Below are 6,167 nucleotides of genomic sequence, written 5' to 3'. Positions count from 1 at the left end.
CAATTCGCAATCCTCAATCCTCAATACTCAATCATCAATCCTCAATCCTCAATCATCAATCCTCAACACTCAATCCTCAGTCATCAATCCTCAATCTTCAATACTCAATCCTCAATCATCAATCTCCTATCCTAGATCCTCAATCCCCAATACTCTATCCTTAATACTCAATATTCAATCCTCTATTCCAAGTCCACAATCTTCAATCCCCAAAGCTCAATAATCAATCCTCAATCCTCAGTCGTCAATCGTCAATCATCAGTCCACAATCTTCAATACTCAATCCTCAATACTCAATCCTCAATCCTCAATCCTCAATCCTCAATCATCCATCCTGAATTTTCAATACTCAATCCTCAATACTCAATCCACAATCCTCAATCGTCAATCCTCATTCTTCAATCCTCAATACCCAATCGTCAATCCTCAATCCTCAATCCTCAATTCTCAATCCTCAATCCTCAGTCCTCAGACCTCAAACCTCAGTCCTCAAACCTCAGCCATCATCCTCAATCGTCAATCCTCGTTCCTCAATCCTCAATCCTCAATCTTCAATCCTCCATACTCAATCTTCAATCCTCAATCCTCAATCATCAATCCTCAATCCTCAATCCTCAGTCATGAATCCTCAACCTTCAATACTCAATCCTCAATCATCAATCCTCAATCCTCAATCCTCAATCCTCATTCCTCAAACCTCAATCCTCAACCCTCAGTCCTCATTCTCAATTCTCAATTCTTAATCCTCAATCCTCATTCCTCAATCTTCAATCCTCAATAATCAATCCTCAATACTCAGTCTTCAATCCTCAATCCTCAATCCTCAGTCCGCAATCCTCAATCATCAATCCTCAATCTTAAATACTCAATCCTCAATCCTCAATTCTCAATCCTCAATACTCAATCTTCAATCCTCAATCCTCAATAGTCAATCCTCAATCCTCAATCCTCAGACATCAATCCTCAATCTTCAATACTCAATCGTCAATCCTCAGGCCTCAATTCTCAATCCTCAATCCACAATCCTCAATCCTCAATCATCAATCCTCAGTCCTCATCCTCAATTTTCAATTCTCAATTCTCAATCCTCAAACCTCAATCTTCAATCCTCAATACTCAATCCTCAATCATCAATACTCAACCATCAATCCTCAACCCTCAATCCTCAATCCTAAGACATCAATCCTCAATCTTCAATACTCAATCGTCAATCCTCAGTCCTCAATTCTCAACCCTCAATCCTCGTCCCTCAAACCTCAATCCTCAACCCTCAGTCCTCATCCTCAATTCTCAATTCTCAATCCTCAAACCTCAATCCTCAATCCTCAATACTCAATCCTCAATCCTCAATACTCAACCGTCAATCCTCAATTCTCAATACTCAAAAGAATATCCTGAATTCTCAGTATTCAATACTCAAACCTCAACCCTCAACCCTCAGCCCTCATCCTCCATCCTCAATCCTCAATCCTCAAACCTCAATCTTCAATCCTCAATAATCAATCTTCGATTCTCAATCCTCAATCCTCAATCCTCAAACCCAATCCTCAATCTTCAATCCTCAATCCTCAATCCTCAATCCTCAATCCTCAATCCTCAATCCTCAGTCATCAATCCTCAATCCTCAAAACTCAATCGTCAACCCTCAGTCCTCAATCCTCAATCCTCAATCCTCGTTCCTCAAACCTCAATCCTCAACCCTCAGTCCTCATCCTCAATTCTCAATTCTCAATCCTCAAACCTCAATCTTCAATCCTCAATACTCAACCCTCGATCCTCAATACTCAACCATCAATACTCAATTCTCAATACTCAATAGAATATCCTGAATTCTCAGTATTCAATACCCAAACCTCAACCCTCAACCCTCAGCCCTCATCCTCCACCCTCAATCCTCAATCCTCAAACCTCAACCTTCAATCCTCAATACTCAATCTTCGATTCTCAATCCACAATCCTCAACCCTCAATCCCAATCCTCAATTTTCAATCCTCAATCCTCAATCCTCAATCCTCAATCCTCAATCCTCAATCATCAATCCTCAATCCTCAATCCTCAGTCATGAATCCTCAATCTTCAATACTCAATCCTCAATCATCAATCCTCAATCCTCAATCCTCAATCCTCATTCCTCAATCCTCAATCCTCAACCCTCAGTCCTCATCCTCAATCCTCAATTCTTAACCCTCAATCCTCAATCCTCAATCTTCAATCCTCAGTAATCAATCCTCAATACTCAGTCTTCAATCCTCAATCCTCAATTCTCAATCCTCAGTCCGCAATCCTCAATCCTCAATCCTCAATCCTCAGTCATCAATCCTCAATCTTCAATACTCAATCCTCAATCCTCAATCCTCAATCCTCAATCCTCAATCCTCAATCCTCATTGCTCAAACGTCAATCCTCAACCCCCAGTCCCCATCCTCAATTCTCAATTCGCAATCCTCAATCCTCAATACTCAATCATCAATCCTCAATAATCAATCTCCTATCCTAGATCCTCAATCCCCAATACTCTATCCTTAATCCTCAATATTCAATCCTCTATCCCCAGTCCACAATCTTCAATCCCCAAAGCTCAATAATCAATACTCAATCCTCAATCCTCAATCCTCAATCCTCAATCTTCAATCCTCCATACTCAATCTTCAATCCTCAATCCTCAATCATCAATCCTCAACCCTCAATCCTCAGTCATCAATCCTCAATCTTCAATACTCAATCCTCAATCATCAATCCTCAATCCTCAATCCTCAATCCTCATTCCTCAAACCTCAATCCTCGAACCTCAGTCCTCATCCTCAATTCTCAATTCTTAATCCTCAATCCTCAATCCTCAATTTTCAATCCTCAATAATCAATCATCAATACTCAGTCTTCAATCCTCAATCCTCAATCCTCAATCCTCAGTCCGCAATCCTCAATCATCAATCCTCAATCTTCAATACTCACTCCTCAATCCTCAATCGTCAATCCTCAATACTCCACCTTCAATCCTCCATACTCAATCTTCAATCCTCAATCCTCAATCATCAATCCTCAATGCTCAATCCTCAGTCATCAATCCTCAATCTTCAACACTCAATCCTCAATCCTCAATCCTCAATCCTCAATCCTCAGTCCTCAATCCACAATCATCAATCCTCAATCTTGAATACTCAATCCTCAATCCTCAATCCTCAATCCTCAATACTCAATCTTCAATCCTCAATCCTCAATCCTCAATCCTCAAAACTCAGCCCTCATCCTCAATCCTCAATTCTGAATCCTCAATCCTCAATCTTCAATCCTCAATACTCAGTCTTCAATCCTCAACCCTCAATCTTTAATCCTCAGTCCTCAATCCGCAATCATCAATCCTCAATCTTCAATACTCGATTCTCAATTCTCAATCCTCAATCCTCAATACTCAATCTTCAATCCTCAATCCTCAATCCTCAATCCTCAACCCTCAGCCCTCATCCTCAATCCTCAATCCTGAATCCTCAATCCTCAATGTTCAATCCTCAATACACAGTCTTCAATCATCAATCCTCAATACTCAATCCTCAATCATCAATCCTCAATCTTCAATCCTCAATCCTCAATCCTCAACCTTCAATCCTGCATACTCAATCTTCAATCCTCAATCCTCAATCATCAATCCTCAATCCTCAATCCTCAGTCATCAATCCTCAATCTTCAATACACAATCCTCAATCATCAATCCTCAATCCTCAATCGTCAATCCTCGTTCCTCAATCCTCATTCTTCAGTCCTCAATACCCAATCCTCAATCTTCAACCCTCAATCCTCAATCCTCAACACTCAATCTTCAATCCTCAATCCTCAATCCTCAATCCTCAACCCTCAGCCCTCATTCTCAATCCTCAATTCTGAATCCTCAATCCTCAATCTTCAATTCTCAATCCTCAATCCTCAATACTCAACCTTCAATCCTCAATCCTCAATCCTCAATCCTCAAACCTCAGCCCTCATCCTCAATCCTCAACCCTGAATCCTAAATCCTCAATGTTCAATCCTCAATACACAGCCTTCAATCATCAATCCTCAATACTCAATCCTCAATCCTCAATCCTGAATCATCAATCCTCAATCCTCAATCATCAACCTTCAATCCTCAATACTCAATCTTCAATCCTCAATACTCAATCCTCAATATTCAACACACAACCATCAACCATCAATTCTCAATACTCAACCATCAATCCTAAATTCTCAATACTCAATAGAATATCCTGAATTCTCATGATTCAATACTCAATCCACAATAGAATATCCTAAATTCACAGTTTTCAATACTGAATCCCCAATCTTCAATCTTCAAATCTCAATCCACAGACATCAATTCTCATCACTCAACCCTCAACACTCAGTCCTGAATCTTCAACCCTCAATCCTCAATCCTCAATATTCAATCCTCCATACTCAATCTTCAATCCTCAATCCTCAATCATCAATACTCAATCCTCAATCCTCAGTCATCAATCATCAATCTTCAATACTCAATCCTCAATCATCAATCCTCAATCCTCAATCCTCAATCCTCATTCCTCAATCCTCAATCCTCAACCCTCAGTCCTCATCCTCAATTCTCAGTTCTTAACCCTCAATCCTCAATCCTCAATCTTCAATCCTCAATAATCAATCCTCAATACTCAGTCTTCAATCCTCAATCCTCAATCCTCAATCCTCAGTCCGCAATCATCAGTCATCAATCCTCAATCTTCAATACTCAATCCTCAATCCCCAACCCTCAATCCTCAATACTCAATCGTCAATCCTCAATCCTCAATCCTCAATCCTCAATCCTCAATCCTCAATCCTCAGTCATCAATCCTCAATCTTCAAAACTCAATCGTCAATCCTCAGTCCTCAATTCTCAATCCTCAATCCTCGTTCCTCAAACCTCAATCCTCAACCCTCAGTCCTCATCCTCAATTCTCAATTCTCAATCCTCAAACCTCAATTTTCAATCCTCAATACTCAATCCTCAATCCTCAATACTCAACCATTAATCCTCAATTCTCAATACTCAATAGAATATCCTGAATTCTCAGTATTCAATACTCAAACCTCAACTCTCAACCCTCAGCCCTCATCCTCCATCCTCAATCCTCAATCCTCAAACCTCAATCTTCAATCCTCAATACTCAATCTTCGATTCTCAATCCACAATCCTCAACCCTCAATCCCAATCCTCAATCTTCAACCCTCAATCCTCAATCCTCAATCCTCAATCCTCAATCCTCAATCATCAATCCTCAATCCTCAACCCTCAATCCTCAATCCTCAATCTTCAATCATGAATACTCAATCTTCAATGCTCAATCCTCAATCCTCAATCCTCAATCCTCAATGCACAATATTCAATACACAACCCTCAAACATCAATCCTCAATACTCAATCATCAATCCTCAGCCATCATCCTCAATCGTCAATCCTCGTTCCTCAATCCTCATTCTTCAGTCCTCAATACCCAATCCTCAATCTTCAACCCTCAATCCTCAATCCTCAATTCTCAATCCTCAATCGTCAGTCCTCAGTCCTCAAACCTCAGTCCTCAAACCTCAGCCATCATCCTCAATCGTCAATCCTCGTTCCTCAATCCTCAATCCTCAATCCTCAATCCTCAATCCTCAAAGGTCAATCTCCAATCCTAGATCATCAATCCCCAATCCTCAATCCTTAATCCTCAATCTTCAATCCTCAATCGCCAATACTCAATCCTCAATCCTCAATCCTCAATCATCAACTCTCAATCCTCAGTCCTCAGTCCTCAGTCCTCAAACCTCAGTCCTCAAACCTCAGCCATCATCCTCAATCGTCAATCCTCGTTCCTCAATCCTCAATCCTCAATCTTCAATCCTCCATACTCAATCTTCAATCCTCAATCCTCAATCATCAATTCTCAATCCCCAATCCTCAGTCATCAATCCTCAATCTTCAGTACTCAATCCTCAATCATCAATCCTCAATCCTCAATCCTCAATCCTCATTCCTCAAACCTCAATCCTCAACCCTCAATCCTCATTCTCAATTCTCAATTCTTAATCCTCAATCCTCAATCCTCAATATTCAATCCTCAATAATCAATCCTCAATGCTCAGTCTTCAATCCTCAATCCTCAATCCTGAATCCTCAGTCCGCAATCCTCAATCATCAA

The sequence above is a fragment of the Calliopsis andreniformis genome, unplaced genomic scaffold, assembly GCF_051401765.1.
Source record: "Calliopsis andreniformis isolate RMS-2024a unplaced genomic scaffold, iyCalAndr_principal scaffold0135, whole genome shotgun sequence".
In the NCBI taxonomy this organism is placed as follows: Eukaryota; Metazoa; Arthropoda; class Insecta; order Hymenoptera; family Andrenidae; genus Calliopsis; species Calliopsis andreniformis.
Note: the sequence above shows the minus strand (reverse complement) of the source record.